The sequence below is a fragment of the Lontra canadensis genome, unplaced genomic scaffold (assembly GCF_010015895.1).
Source record: "Lontra canadensis isolate GAN:19392208 unplaced genomic scaffold, GSC_riverotter_1.0 scaffold3, whole genome shotgun sequence".
Lineage (NCBI taxonomy): Eukaryota > Metazoa > Chordata > Mammalia > Carnivora > Mustelidae > Lontra > Lontra canadensis.
In genome coordinates, this window is record NW_022630997.1 from 1,136,278 (window position 1) to 1,151,640 (window position 15,363).

General features: G+C 38.9%; 1 protein-coding gene across 2 annotated transcripts in view; it reads left to right on the forward strand.

Annotated features, from left to right (window-relative positions):
* The window catches only part of MCMBP (minichromosome maintenance complex binding protein), a 47,689-nt gene that overhangs the window by 376 nt on the left and 31,950 nt on the right, over nt 1–15,363 (forward strand). The window lies entirely within an intron of this gene.

Consider the following 15,363-nt stretch of genomic DNA (forward strand, 5'->3'; position numbering starts at 1 on the left):
CGGCCCCGCCGCGCGGCCCCACGCGGGGCTCCCCCGAAGGCTCTCGCGGCCGGCCGGGCCTGCGCGGGCGACGCTGAGGCACCCCGGTGCCGGCGCCGGTGCGGGGGCCCGGGCCGCGGCTTCCCGGCTCGGCCGCAGGTGCCTCCCACCTGCCCGATTCGCGATTCGCTAGCGGCCAAGGTTACGCGGCGAGGAGCCGGCAGTCGGCCGTGATTGTCGGCCTCGCTCCTCTCCGTGGCGCACCGGGGACCCGCGCCCCGCGTGCGGCAGTTCGCGGAGGGGTCCTTGAACCTTGGGGACCCGCTGAGACCGGGCGAGGAAAAGCACTTTGCCTACGGGGAGCCTGCAGGATATTTCAAAACTTCCGGTGTTGGGGGGAGTGCTCGCTCGCCGCCGAAGTTGGCTCTAACTACTGTATTGCACACATCCTCTCTTTCCGAGATGAGATTGGGTGTAAGGGCTTAATTTTGCTCTTGGGATGACTTTTCCACCTGCCAGGTAGACGTCTGCTCTCGTGCCAGAGCCAGCGAGAAACGTGGGACTGCTCAGACGAGCTCCTGCGCAGAAAGAGCCGAGAATGCTGCAGACAAGCTTAGTACATTTTAGTTGCAGTTTTTTTGTAAATGCTACTTTCCCGTGAAGCGTCCACGGGGGGAATTTTAGGTTTGCGTGCGGTGAACTGGTCATTTTGGCCCCCTCCCTCCTCATTTTGCACTTAGGAGTGGTGGAGGCAAACCAGGAATCCCTTAGGTTGTAGCACCTGGAGATAACTTGGCGTTGTAGGAGTGGCCTCCGCTCCTGGGAAACACCGTGGGGTATGGGTGAGAAGGGCTAGGGAGACGCTAGATAGTCTCCAGCAGCCAGATCAGTGGCGTAAAATCCATGTATTTCTGGTAGGAGGGACTCAGCAACTCTTTATTCATTTTCCATAAAATTTGAGCTAGTTTAGTTTTCTGGTTTCCTAGGCCGAAACTTACAAGCAGCAAATTAGAAGGAGGCCTGGATAGGCGTCCGGATTGTAGCCCGTGAACACTGACAAGTGGTAAAGACGAAATCTACAACTATGTGTATATATATTTTTAAAAGGTTAAAAAAAAAAATCACTGTAACCATAGGGTGCTTTGAGGAAGGGGCACCTATACCTCCACTAAATTCTCGTTCACAGTGAATACTGGAGCCCATAATTAATGTCCAAAACAATGGCCCCAAAATGTGGAGTGAAGATTAAACTGCACAGTTGGTGGGTGTAGATGCATTGGTAATTTTTAGGGAAATTCCATCAAAAGTAAAAAGTTTTGGTGCTTAAGGGCAAAGTTCCAGTTACAGATATTTAGAACGTTTATGAGAAATAGCCCATACTGTAGTCTTGACGGATACATGGGATAATTTTATATTTGATGTAGTTTTGAAAGTATTTGTCAGATTTTGCATACTAAGTGTGTGATCCTAAGGGGCACGTTTCATTATAGTGCAGAAAGGGTATGTTTGGGTATGAAATACTGGCTTTATGGTATTTTGTAAATTTTGTAAATTGTCGTGGGCACCTGGACCTTGTTGATATGTTTCCCCACAGGATGCCTTCTTTTCCCATATAGATTGTGTGTTATAGAGAAGAAAATAATGTGCTTTATAGTCATAATTTTTGGGGAGAAGCTCTTCTGAAGTATACATCTTCACTGTATTTTTTTTTAATCACCGTGAATATATTGAAAGCTTTTATGATAACAGCATTACAGGTATGTTTCTGTGAAAAGTAAGTCACAAGGTGTTAAACTTGTAGACTCACTTCTGTTTTGTAGTAAATTGTTTTAAATTGATTTTCACCCAGATAGAGAAATGTCTCTAGTGGTTTATGAGACCTTTCTTGGCTCCTCCCCTCATCTCCTCCTCCTCTCAGACCTCATCACGGCATTCCCTCTCCTGTTGAACCTTCTTTCAGTTCTTTGTTTTGAATCTTTCCTCTAGGTCCTCTGCATCAGCTGTTTCCTTTGCCTCATCCCCACCTCGTTCCACTTGTACATTCCTGGCTACCTCTTTTCTTTTGGGAACATAAGTTAGGTACTCCCTGCTTCGATTACTACAGGATCCTATGTGTCCTGGAAAGTAACATGTGTTAATCTAAAAAATAAAACTGCCAGTTACTTTAACAGTAAAAATGGGTTTATTAGGAAATAACAGAGAAACTGCAGTTTGGGACATGCAGGCTGTGCAAACTGTAGACAAGTCCCACAAACAAAGGAGAGGAACTTTATTTTACAGAGGAGGACGTTGGGATGGATTATTTTGAAGGAAAGCCCATTGGAGAGAAGCAGGAGTTGAAGGTGATGCTGGTTTCTCAGTGGTTGGGTTGTAAGGATGGTAGACTTCCTGTAGGAGATGCGATGTACAACTCTCCCTGTTGGTGCCTGTAATTGATTCTTTCCTGTTGCAGAGTCTTCTTGTTAGGGGTCTGTAAATGACAGTTCTTATAATTGACATTGGGTGGTACAGCTCCCCTTTTCAGCCTCTTCTAGCTCCTTTACTTATTTTTCTTAATTAATTTTTTTAAAAGATTTATTTTCCAGAGGGGTGTGTGTGAGCACAAACAGAGGGAGAGGCAGACTCCCCGTTTAGGAAGGAGCCTGATGCGGGACTCAATCCCAGGACCCTGGGATCATGATCTGAGCCGAAGGCAGATGCTTAATGACAGAGCCACTCAGGTGTCCCTTCTTAATTTTTTTTTTTTTTTGAAGATTTTACTTACTTATTTGAGAGAGAGAGAGAGAGAGAGCGCTCTTATGAGCAGTGGGAGGGGCGGAGGGAGAAGCAAACTCCCTGCTGAGCAGGGAATCCAACCATGGATTCCATCCCAGGACCCCAGGATTATGACCTGAGCCAAAAGCAGATGCTTAACCACCTGAGCCACCCAAGCGCCCCCCAGGTCCACTTTAGTGAGGTTTCCTTTTATTAATTTTCACATATGTAAAGTAAGTTGTTGAAGAACTTGTTTCCTGGATTCCTTTGCTACGCTTTTTACTCAGGAAGTTGAGGGCCTGTATCTGACTTATTCACCAGTATATCCTCATTGCCTAGAATACACCTTGTACGTTAAAAATGCTCAATGAATATGTGCGGAATAGAGGCAGTGAAAAGACTGATGAATCAATCAGAATTGTTGCGAACTGGGATGGTACTGTGACCACAAGTCTCAGATTAGGACAGTCCTGGTGGACCTCCTATTCTCAGAGGATTCAAGATCCTACCAGGTTTGAGTTACCTTCCCATGCAAGTCCTAATTCTTTCTTCTTCATTCAGATTGGAAACTTTGAAATTCAGTGAGTGGCCAGTCGTAACTACAGGGATCATAATTCATTTTTGTGATACAATCTGTATCTTGGTTTTGTATGTGCTATATTACAGTTGTTCATAATGTACATTTTTTTCCTTTAAGCTTTCATAAAATGTCTTTAATGTTTCCCTCAGAGTTTCTAAAAGATCTTATGTACAGGACATTGAGATCCAAAGGTTTAAATTATGATTTAGAAATACTTTGGTTCAACCTATCTTTGTTGGTCTCTGTTATGTGCATAGTGCTAATGGCTTAGTCCCTACAGTGACTGTTCATTTAGTTATCCATATCACATCACTTCCTTTAAACAAAGGCAGGAATCGTAATTTTTTAAGAAAGTTCTATTTACTTTTTTCTCTTTTAATATTTAAAATAAATTTTCTTTACTTGAATTAATGACTTCTGTTAATTTTGGACAAAGCAGGAATGCATATCGACTCTGATTTCTTTCACTATTTTCTCTTTAGATTGTTGGTTGGGTTAAGATTATTACTGGTTACATTCAAGGTACTATGTATCTAACAGACTAGCTCATGCAGAAAGCAGTGGTTTGTGGAGGAAGATAGGGAGAAGTATTTGATCACTAGTATTTTATTTATTTTATTTTTTAAAGATTTATTTGAGAGAGAGGTAGAGAAACAGAGAGTGTAAGCTGGGGGAGAGGGGCAGAGAGAGACAGAGTCCCCAAGCAGACTCATCACCGAGCACAAAGCCTGGCGCAGGGGCTTGATTCCAGGACGGGAAATCACAACCTGAGCCGAAACAATGAGTCAGATGCTCAACTGACTGCGGCACCAAGGTGCCCCTTGATCACTATCATTTTAGAGAATTTAAAGCAATAATAAAATCGACTAAAAGTCAGTCTGCTTTTTTATTGTCACCATGATTCTAGATAATTCATCACCTTTTGTTTGTACCCACCTTAGATCTCTCCTATCATCCTGATCTTGGTAGGCCACTGAAAAAAGGCATTTGTTATAAGGCTGTAGAACCCAGAGATAGGGAGGGCATCTTGGCATCCCAAGAGCAGAATCAGGAACTGGAAAGATAGCTGGAATCTAAGCAACTCTTATCAGTTTTTCTTCCTTAGGCCACATTCATCTCTGTACATGAATTTAATTACCTCAACTCCACAACTCCCAAATTCACTTGTTCTCAGTTCCACACTAGGTAGCATCTTTATCTTAATCCCCGATGCTAGGGCTAGAGAATCTGATTGGCCCAGCATGGAGTCAGGAGTCCACTCATGCACCAACAGCTATGGCCAGGGCACAGAGTTTTGTAGGACAGTCCTGACTGTTGAGGCCCACACTTCAACAGTGAGGCAAGTTCTCTGAGAAGTACCTGGGGCAAAAAGTACAAATGTGTATATATGCATTTTGAGGTTATTAAATAATACCTTGCACATGGTTACAAAAAAAATCACAGTGGTATTAAATGATCAGTAAAAGGATGCTCTTTCCCCACAGAGGTAACCACTTTTGTTTCTGCTTTTAGTGCCTGTATTTATTTATTTTTAAGATTTTATTTATTTTAAACAGCATGAGCATGAATGGGAAGGACAGAGGGAGAGAATCTTAAGCAGACTCAGAGCTGAGTGCAGAGCCCTGTGTAGGGCTCCATCTCAAGGCCCTGATGATCATGACTGGAGCCAAAACCAAGAGTTGGATGCTTAACCACCTGGGCCACCCAGGCACCCCCTTTGTGTAAAGTAAAATAAAAAAAAATAATAAATAATAAAAATAAATAAAAAATAAAAATTTTTTTGTTGAGATATAACTCACATAACATGAAATTAACCATTTAGAAATGTACAATTCACTATCATTTCCATCACCCCAAAAAGAAATCCTGTGCCAGTGAGCCAATCACTCCCAGTTGCTCCTTCTTCCAGTCTCTGGTAATCCGTCGACTTCTGTTTAATATTAACCTAGCATGGACATTTATGTAAATGGAATAATACTGTGGGCTTCTGTGCCTGGCTTTTCACTTAGCATAAGATTTTCAAAGTGGAACCATGCAGTAGCATATATCAGCACTTCATTCCTTTTTATGATTGAAAATAATATTCCATTGAGTGGATGTACCACATTTTGTTTATCCGCTCATTGATGAATTGCCCTTGGTTGTTTCCACTTCTTGGTTATTGTGAATAGTGCTGCTGTAAACATCCGTGTGCAAATTTTTGTGTGAATGTATGTTTTAAGTCCTCTTGGTAACATACCTAGGAATGGGCTTGCTGGGTCATAAGGTAATTTTATGTTTAATTCTTTGAGGACCTGCCAAACTGTTGTCCCAAGTGGCTGCAGCATTTTAAATTCTCATCAGTAATTTGTGAGGTTTCCACTTTCTCACATCTAACACTTGGTATTTTCTGTTGTTTTGTTATAGGCATCCTAGTGGGTGTGAAGTGGTAACTCCTTGATTTACGTTTCCCTACTGACTAATGATAATAGCCTCTTTTAATATGCATGTTGGCCATTTGTATATCTTTTTTTTTTTTTTTAAGATTTTATTTATTTATTTGACAGACAGAGATCACAAGTAGGCAGAGAGAGAGAGGCAGGCAGAGAGAGAGAGGTGGAAGCAGGCTCCCCACTGAGCAGAGAGCCTGATGCAGGGCTCGATCCCAGGACCCTGGGATCATGACCTGAGCCGAAGGCAGAGGCTTTAACCCACTGAGCCACCCAGGTGCCCCCATTTGTATATCTTCTTTCGAGAAATGTGTATTTAAATCCTTTAATTAGGTTTTTGTCTTTATTGTTGAGATAAGACTTTTTTTTAAGATTCTGCATACTAGACTTGTCAGATATATATTATTTGCAAATGTTTGTTACCATTTTTTGGATTGTCTTCACTTGGTAGTATCTTTTGATGTAAGTTTTAATTATTTTGTACATAATATACTATAATTTATGTAAAGGACAGAAAGCAACAGAAAAGCTTCCATAACATTTTACTTGTATAAGTTTTTAATTTTGACAAAGTCATAACCAGTTTATCTCTTTTCCCTTTGATGGCCAAATCTAAGAACCCATTGTCTAATGCCAGGTCATAAAAATTTATGAGTTTTGTGGCTTGAGCTCTTAGATTTAGATCTTTGATTCATTTTGAAATAGTTTTTATATAAGGTATGAGGTAGGGATCCAGATTCATTCTTTTGCATGTGGATAGTTAGTTGTCCCAGTATCATTTGGTTTTGGTTTATTTTTTACATTTACCAGTTTATTATACAGGATATGATGAACTATACAGATGAGCAGCCAGATGAAGAGGGACATAGGGTGAGGTCTGGATGGTACCTCACGCTTCTGTCTCCAGGGAACTGGGGTATGTTAGCTAGCTCCCAGCAGGGGTTGCATTCACCAACCTGGAAGCTCTTGTACTATTTGTCAAAAAGACTTCTTTCTCCCCAGTGAATGGTTTTGCCACGTTTGTCAAAAAAACCACTGGATCATAGATATATAGCTTTACTGAACTTTCAATTCCATCTATTGGTCTATATGTTTATCCTTATGCCAGTACCATGTTGTCTTAATTACTGTAGCTTTGCAGTAAGTTTTAAAATCAAGAAATGTGAGCCCTTCAGCTTTGTTCCTTTTTGATACAGTCTTAGCTCTTCAGGTCCCTTCCATTTCCATATAAATTTAGAATCAAATCGCCCATTTCTGCAAAAAGTGACAGCATTTTGGTAGAGATTGCATTGAATCTGTAGTGCTTTTAGTTCTTTTGATAATAGAGATAATTAAGATTACAGACTCTAGAACTAGACTGTTTAATCAGGACCATATTTGGCTCCCTGGATCATTTTTTAAAGATACTTCCCTTTTTACTACAGAATTATTTTCAGTAATAATCAGTAAATGAAGCCATATACAATGCTTAAGGTATTCCACATTTCAAAATGGTTCTGGCATTGCTTCTATCACCTTCCTCTGTCCCCTGCTCCCCCATTTTTGAGTACTTTTTTGTTTGATATCACTGTGGATGTTGTTTCATGTTGGTGGGTACCACACAGGAGATTAGAAAATTTTTGTTTTAATTGTATAATGAATTCTTTGAATAAAAATAACTTCCCAAGTTCTTGCAGTACAAAAAGGAAATAATTGTCTGATAATTAGTAAGTGAATTCTAACAGAACAGACAACTGCAAAAGACATAAGTGAGGCAGTTACCAAATCATGCCCCTGATGTTTGTGTATTTTCTTGATTCATTCTTTAGTTACAAAGCAGATAACTGAGAAGAATACATTTCAGTATTAAATCTATTATTCAAATTTAGTGAAATAGTTCATGTATGAGCTAAAATTTGCACTTATTATATACCTCTTATTTCACACTTTTTTTTTTTAAGATTTATTTATTGATTTGACAGGCAGAGATCACAAGTAAGCAGAGAGGCAGGGAGAGAGGGAGGGAAAGGAGAAAGCAGGCTCCCTACCGAGCAGAGAGCCTGATGTGGGGCTTGATCCCAGGACGCTGGGATCATGATCTGAGCTGAAGGCAGAGGCTTTAACCCACTGAGCCACCCAGGTGCCCTCACACTGTTTTATATATTAAACACTACTGAACACTCCCAAGTTACCTCGTAGAAGATAGAATTGAATGATTCAAGTTTTGTTCCTTCATCTTTGTAATCACTGTGTTGTTTATTTAAAATCTGTCGTATGCATGTGGGACTCTAGATTGCCACGCAGGGGTTGGGGGATGCTTATTGCCCCTAAGCAACTTTGGACTGTTCTGGACCATTTAAGATTTACCGTCCAAGCAAAGGTACTTAGCTGAGTTTTTGTTGGGAAGAACTGACATCTTGAAAATATTGAATCTTTCTATCCATGAATGTGGAATATTTCCCCATTTATGTGGTTCCTTAATTTCTTTCATCAGTTTTATAGTTTTCCTTATACAGATCTTGTACATATTTTGTTAGATTTATACACAAGAATTTCATTTTGGGGGATGCTAATGTGAATGGTATGTGTTTTTAATTTCAAACTACGTGTTCACTGATAGCATGTAGGAATATGATTGACTCGTGTATATTAACCTTGCATTTTGCAATCTTGCTATAATTGCTTATTAGTTTCAGGAGGTTTTTTTTGTGGATTCCCTTTGGGTTTTCTATGTAGAAACATTTCATCTGCAAACACTTTTTTTTTTCTTCTTTGTCAGTATACCTTTTATTTCCTTTTTTTGTCTTACTGCATTTGACTTCTAGTTGTGTTGAAAAGGAGTGGTGAGAGGGACATCCTTGCCTTTTTCCTATCTTAACTGGGAAGCTGTTGGTTTTTCACTTATTTTTAATTCTTCGATTGCTTTCCTTTTGAATGTAAAGGCATATTCTAAAATTACTTTTTCTATCCAGCAACTTTAGATACTATTTCAGGGTTTCTGTTTCATAAGTTGAGAAAATTAGTATCTCTACAACCTTCTATTGCTTCTGTCTCATTCGTGTCAGTCATTGTGCATTACCAGTTTACAATACTTTAGTGCTTTATCTTATCATAATATAAAGGTCAAAAACCAGTGAATAGCATTTACGTTATTATGATTGTGTAATTGCTTTCTCTGCAGGACCTGCTAGTGTGTTTGTACCAGTAGGGAAGGAAGTACAATCCTGTCATTAAATTATTTTGCTTTAAGGACAGTGTTTCAAGAATCAATGTCGAATGGTTTCTCTTACACTCCAGAGTTTACTATCAAGCCATAATTTATAATTTTTCATCATAAAATAGGTTTTATACTTTATTAAATACCTATTTTCCTGTCCTTGAGAGGGTTATGGTTTTTTCTTTCAATTTTTTTTTTAAGATAGATTTTTTTTTTTTTTTTTTTTTTAAATGGGAAGAGTGTCTGTGCACTGGGGAGCAGCAGGTGGAGGGAGAGGGAGGAGCCAGCTCCCCCCTGAGAAGGGAGCCCAATGCCTGGCTTGATCTCAGAACCCTGGGATCATGACCCAAGCTGAAGGCAGACATTTAACCCACTGAGGCACCCAGGTGCCCCTTTTCTTTAATCTTTCAATGTCCTAGGTTACACTCAAAGATAATAGACTGTTTTTGTATTATTGGGATAAGTACGGCTTGGTCTAATTTTTCTTTTTTTTGAATACTCCATTGGATTCAGTTAACAGTTTATGTAGGATTTTTGCATCTTTATCTTTTGTGAACTTTGCTTCAAAATGCAAAATTATCTGGACTTGGGACTTCATGGAATTGAGAGGAAGAATCAGCAGGTTTTTTTTTTCCTCTCATATCGATATTAAACATACGATGTTCTTTGACCAAGTTGTGGTAACAATATGAACTCTGCCAGTCTTGTGGCCATTTTGGCAGTTTATATTCTTTCAAAATTTATCCATTTCTGGGTGCCTGGGTGGCTTAGTTGGTTAAGCATCTGCGTTCAGCTTGGGTCATGATCCCACAGTCCTGGGATCGGGTCCTACATCCCCATATCGGGCTCCCTGCTCAGCAGGGAGTCTGCTCCCCACCCCCTGACCCCATGGGCCCACCTCTCTCTTACAAAACCAAATAAATAAGTAAAAATCTTCTAAAAAATTTATCCATTTCACCTGAATTTTCAAATGTTTTTAATTCATAATATTTCACACAGTTTTTAATATTTCTGTTATCTATATAACATTTCCTTTTTTCATTTTGTTCTTGTATAGTTGTTTGTTTCTTTTAGTATTGTATTCTGTTTTTTCTGCTTTTACTTATTTGTACAATTCTTTCTTTTGGATCTTCTTTGTTTTTCTTCTGAACAGTCTTGTCAAAAAATTTGTCCATCTTAATATTAATGATTTTTATTAGTGTTTTTGTTCTCCACTTCATTGATGTTTGCCCTTAACTCTGTTATTTTTCTTATTCTTTGAATTTGCTCTATTTTCTTTTTCTAGCTTCTTCTACCCGCCCCCGCCCCCCAAGATTTTATTTATTTATTTGACAGAGACACAGTGAGAGAGGGAACACGGTCGGGGGAGTAGGAGAGGGAGAAGCAGGCCTCCCACAGAGTAGGGAGCCCAATGTGGGGCATGATCCCAGAACCCTGGGACCATGACCTGAGCCGAAGGCAGCCACTCAACGACTGAGCCACCCAGGTGCCCCCTTTTTCAACTCTGCTTAAGTTGAATACTGATAAGCTCATCCATTTCCACTCTTTCTTGGTACTTGATAAAAATGTATTTGAATCTATAACTTCCTCTCTGAACACCACCTTAGTAACCCACAAACATTAACCCTTGTAACTTTCTTTGTTAACCATCTGGGAGAATTTCATAATTACCCTACAAATTCCTCTCTCCGGATTATTTATTAGAATGCGCTTCTTTGTTTTTTAAAAAAATCATTGTAAAGGGGCACCTGGGTGGCTTAGTTGGGTAAGTGTCTGCCTTTGGCTCAGATCATGGTCTCAGGGTCCTGGAATCAAGCCCAGTGGAGAGCTCCCTGCTCAGTAGGGAGTCTGCTGCTCCTTCGTCCTCTGTGCATGCATGCTCTGTCTCTCTCTCAAATAAATAAAAACAAATCATTGTAGACATAAGGGTGCTTGTATATTAAGCTTTCCTTTTGTCAGGAGTTCTTGTCAATGTTTTGGACAGAGAATATATACCTGTCATCTGTTGAGGTTTTTTCTGTGACTAGCACATAGAACTTTCTGTGAATGTCACATGTGCTAAAGCAGTACCCTGAATATTTGTATTCATTGGAGAGCTTATTATCTTCATACCTGCTGTATAGTTATTTCTGTGTTTTATGCTTGATCTATGTTTCTGAGAGGGCTCTTAAAATTCTCTAATTGTGGTTTCTGTTCAGTTTTTCTCTTTAGTTCTGGAAGTTGTTGCTTTGTGTATTTTGAGGCCATGCTTTCAGGCATATGTGTATTTTCTTGAGCAGGACTGTGTTAAAATTTAACTTACTTATATTTGTATTACTGCATTCTTATTGAGCAAAAATTTGACATTTTTATCAAGTTCTTCCAGCATTTCATTTGTATTATTTACTGAGAACTACGATTTCTTTGTGGGTATTTTTCAGTTTTGCCCTCTGGATTATTCCTCTTAATTTGTGCCAGTTGCTTTTTAGGTTTGTTGTTTGCTATGCTTGGATTTTTTTTTTTTTTAAGATTTTATTTATTTATTTATTTATTTGACAGAGATCACAAGTAGGCAGAGAAGCAGGTAGAGAGAGAGGAGGAAGCAGGCTCCCCGCTGAGCAGAGAGCCCGATGTGGGGCTCGATGCCAGGACCCTGGGATCATGACCTGAGCCGAAGGCAGAGGCTTTAACCCACTGAGCCACCCAGGCACCCCCTGCTATGCTTGGATTTTTTCCCCCATTGCGTTCATGAGTTAATTTTGTTTCTAGGACCTCAGGTCTTCCTCTTTAGTGGACTCCTCATTTTAAATTTTAAAAAATGTATTTTTAAAGACTATTTTAGAGCATGAGAGCATGAGCGGGAGGGTCAGAGGGAGAGAGAATCTCAAGCAGATGCCACAGTGAGTGTGGAGCCTGACACAGGGCTCAATCCCAGGACCCGGAGTTCACAACCGGAGCAGAAACCAAGGGTCGGATGGATGGATGCTTACCTGACTGAGCTACCCAGATGCCCCTTAAATTTAAAAGTATTTTTTAAGAAAGGTTGTGTGAGAAGAGAACAAGAGATAACATCACACAATGATAAAACAGTTTGCTAAGAAGATGTAAGTGTACATGTACCTAACAGCAGAACTTTAGAATGCATGAAGTAAAAACTCAGAACTGAAAAGAGAAATCGCTTTTGGAGATTTTACCACTTCTCTTTTAGTAGTCTGCAGAATTAGTGAACAGAAAATAAGCAAGGATATTAAAAAACTGCACACCACCACCAACCAAGTACAGCTAATTACCATTTGTAGAATGCTCCACCAACATCAGCAGGATATTATAGTTTTCAAGTGTACGTGGAACATTCCCCAATATAATCCACATCCTGGATTGTAAAACAAACATTAAGAGATCTTAAAGAGTTGAAATCATCAGGTATGTTCTCTGACCATAATGAAGTTAGATTAGAAATCAGTAACAGATGACAAGGAAATTCGAACTTGTGGAAATAATATTTCTAAACAATCCGTGGATCAAAAAGTCTCAAAGGGAATTTTAAAATATTTGAACTAAATGAAAATGAAAACACAGCATATCAAAATTTGTGGGATACAGCCAAAGATGTGCTAAGAAGCATTAAGTACACTTACTAGAAGAAAATGTCTCAAATCAATAATTTAAGTTACTACCTTAGAACTAGGAAAGCAAAGTAAACCCAAGTCAAATAGAAGGAACTACTGAAGATAGATCAGAAATGAACGAAATTGAAAACAGAAGAAAAACAAAAAAGCCAAAGCTGTATTTTTTTTTTTAACAAAAAGCTCAGTAAAATTCATAAGTTTATAGCCAGACTAGCAAAGGGGGGGGGGGTAGACACAAATTACCAGTACCAGTAATGAAAGAGGAGATAACGCTATAGACTGTATGGACATGGAAAGGATGATACAAGATAGCTCTATGAACATTAACTCAGTAAGTTAGTGGAGTAATTCCTCAAAAAACACTACTTTTTGCTATTTTTACTGTAGCAAATCACCACAAACTTAGTGGCTTAAAACAACATAGAGTTATTATTTTGCAGTTATGGAGGCCAGAATGATGTGGGTCTTACTGGGTGAAATCAACTTGTCAACAGGACTGCATTCCTTGGCAGAGGCTTTCAGGGAGAATCTGTTTCCTTGTCGTTTTCCAGCTTCTAGAGTCTGCCAGTGTTTCTTGGGTTACGGCCCCCTTCAAGTTCTTTTCTCATCTTACTAGTGACTGCTGCTTCTGTCTCATTTTTCCACATTAAGTACCCTTGTGATAATATTGGACCTACCCGGAAAATCTCCCTGTTTTATCTTTTACCTAAATTCCCCCTTTGTCGGGTAACATATTCACAGTTTCTGGAGATTAGGATGTGCCCATCTTTGGGGGGGAGTCATTATTCTGCCCACCACAATCACATGTTATGCACACTCACCCAAGATGAAATAGATACCCCTCCCCACCAGTTCCCCCTCCTTCCCGTGTCCTCCTAAGGGCCATTGTTCTAATTTTCATTTCGATGAATTTGCTGATTCTTGGTACTTCATGTAAGTGGAATCCTATAATATTTGTCCTTTTGTGTCTAGATTATTTTACTCAGCATAATGTTTGTAAGGTTCATCCTTGTTGTCCTCATTGTTTGACAGAGTACAAAGGTAATTCAATGGAAAAGGATCTTTTCAACAAAGATAGTGGAACAATTAGATATTTATTTGCAAAAATATGAATTTTAACCAAAGATCTCATACCTTATACAAAAATTAACTCAACATGGGTCACAGATCTAAGTATAAAACCTAAGACTATAAAGCTTTCAGAAATAGAAGATCTCAGGGTTTGGCAATGAGTTTTTAGATGTGCATAAAACAAAACTTTGATAATCATCAAAACTAAAAACTTTTGTTCTGCAAAAAATACTGTTAAGCTATTGACTAGAAGAATATGTTTGAGATTCCCAGAGAAGACTTGTATCCAGAATATATTAAAAAAAAAGTACGATGGTAATTAACCCAATTGTAAAAAGGGCCAGCATTAAATAGATGCTTCACTAACTCAGCATCATTAGCCACTAGGGAAATGCAGATTTGAACCATGATGAGATACTTCACACCTATTAGAACAGCTAAAATTGGAAAACACAGTGACAGTACCAAATTCTGGTGAGGATACAAACAGCTGGATTTCTAATACGTTGCTGATGAGAATGCGAAATGGTATAGCCATTCTGGAACACAGGCAAAATCTTAAAAATTAATCATACACTTACCATGTACCCAACTGTCCCATTCCTAGGTTTTTACCTAGAGAAATGAAAGCTTATGTTCACACAAAACTTGTTGACAAATGTTTGTATTTGTTTTTGTTCATAGCTATTAGATCTGGAGACAATTCAAATGTTCTTCAACAACTAAATGGAGAAACATTGTCACTCAGCTATACCATGGAATACTATTCAGCAATTAAAAGAAATGAACCATTAATATACTCATGTGTTGGGGTTCCCAGGGTCACTTCTTTCTTCAGAGATTCACTAAAAGGACTTACTGTGACTCCATATATATTTGTATTCAAGGCTAAGATTTATTACAGCAGAATAGTGAAGATATACAGCTGGATCATAAGGGAAAAAGAGACAGGTAGAGTCGAGGAATCTGTGTGTAGGCCCCTTTATTTTCTCTCCCATGGAGAATTCATAGATTGGAAGACTCAGTTTTGTTAAAATGTCTGTTCTCCTCAAATTAATCTGTAGATTCAACACAACTCTTATCAAAATTTTAGCAGACTACACAGAAGTCAATAACGTGGTCCTCAAAATTAGACATGTTGAGGATGGGAATAATCAAGACAAACTTGAAGAACTTAAGTACTTGATTTTAAGACTCAAGGTCAAGCTGTAGTGGTTAACACAGTATGACTATAGTATTAAGGCAGCATAAAGATAGACAAATAGATCAGTGTAACATTATAGAGAATGTAGAAATGGGCTAACAAGTACAGTGAGTTGATTTTTGACACAAATGCCAAAACAATTCGGTGCTAGAAAGAAAGCCTTTTAATTAATGCTGGAACAAGTGGATCTTTTTTGGCAAAAAATGAGCCTTGACCCCTATGTCACAATATAAACAAAAAGATTAATTTGGTGTCAGTTACAGACCTAAATGTGAAAAACAAAAAACCTAGGAGAACATCTTCATGACCTTGGGGTCTGTAACTATGAAAGAAAAACTTGGCAAATTGGACTTAATCAAAATGAAAAACTTCTTATCAAAAGACATAAAAGAATATTAAAAAACAAAGTACAGATTAGGAGAAAAATGTGCTCTACATATATATCTGACTTAAGACATGTCTAGAATACACAAAGAATTAGTACAATCAGTGATGCCACAACAAAACCATTTTTAAAAAATGGGCAAAATTGTGACTAGGCA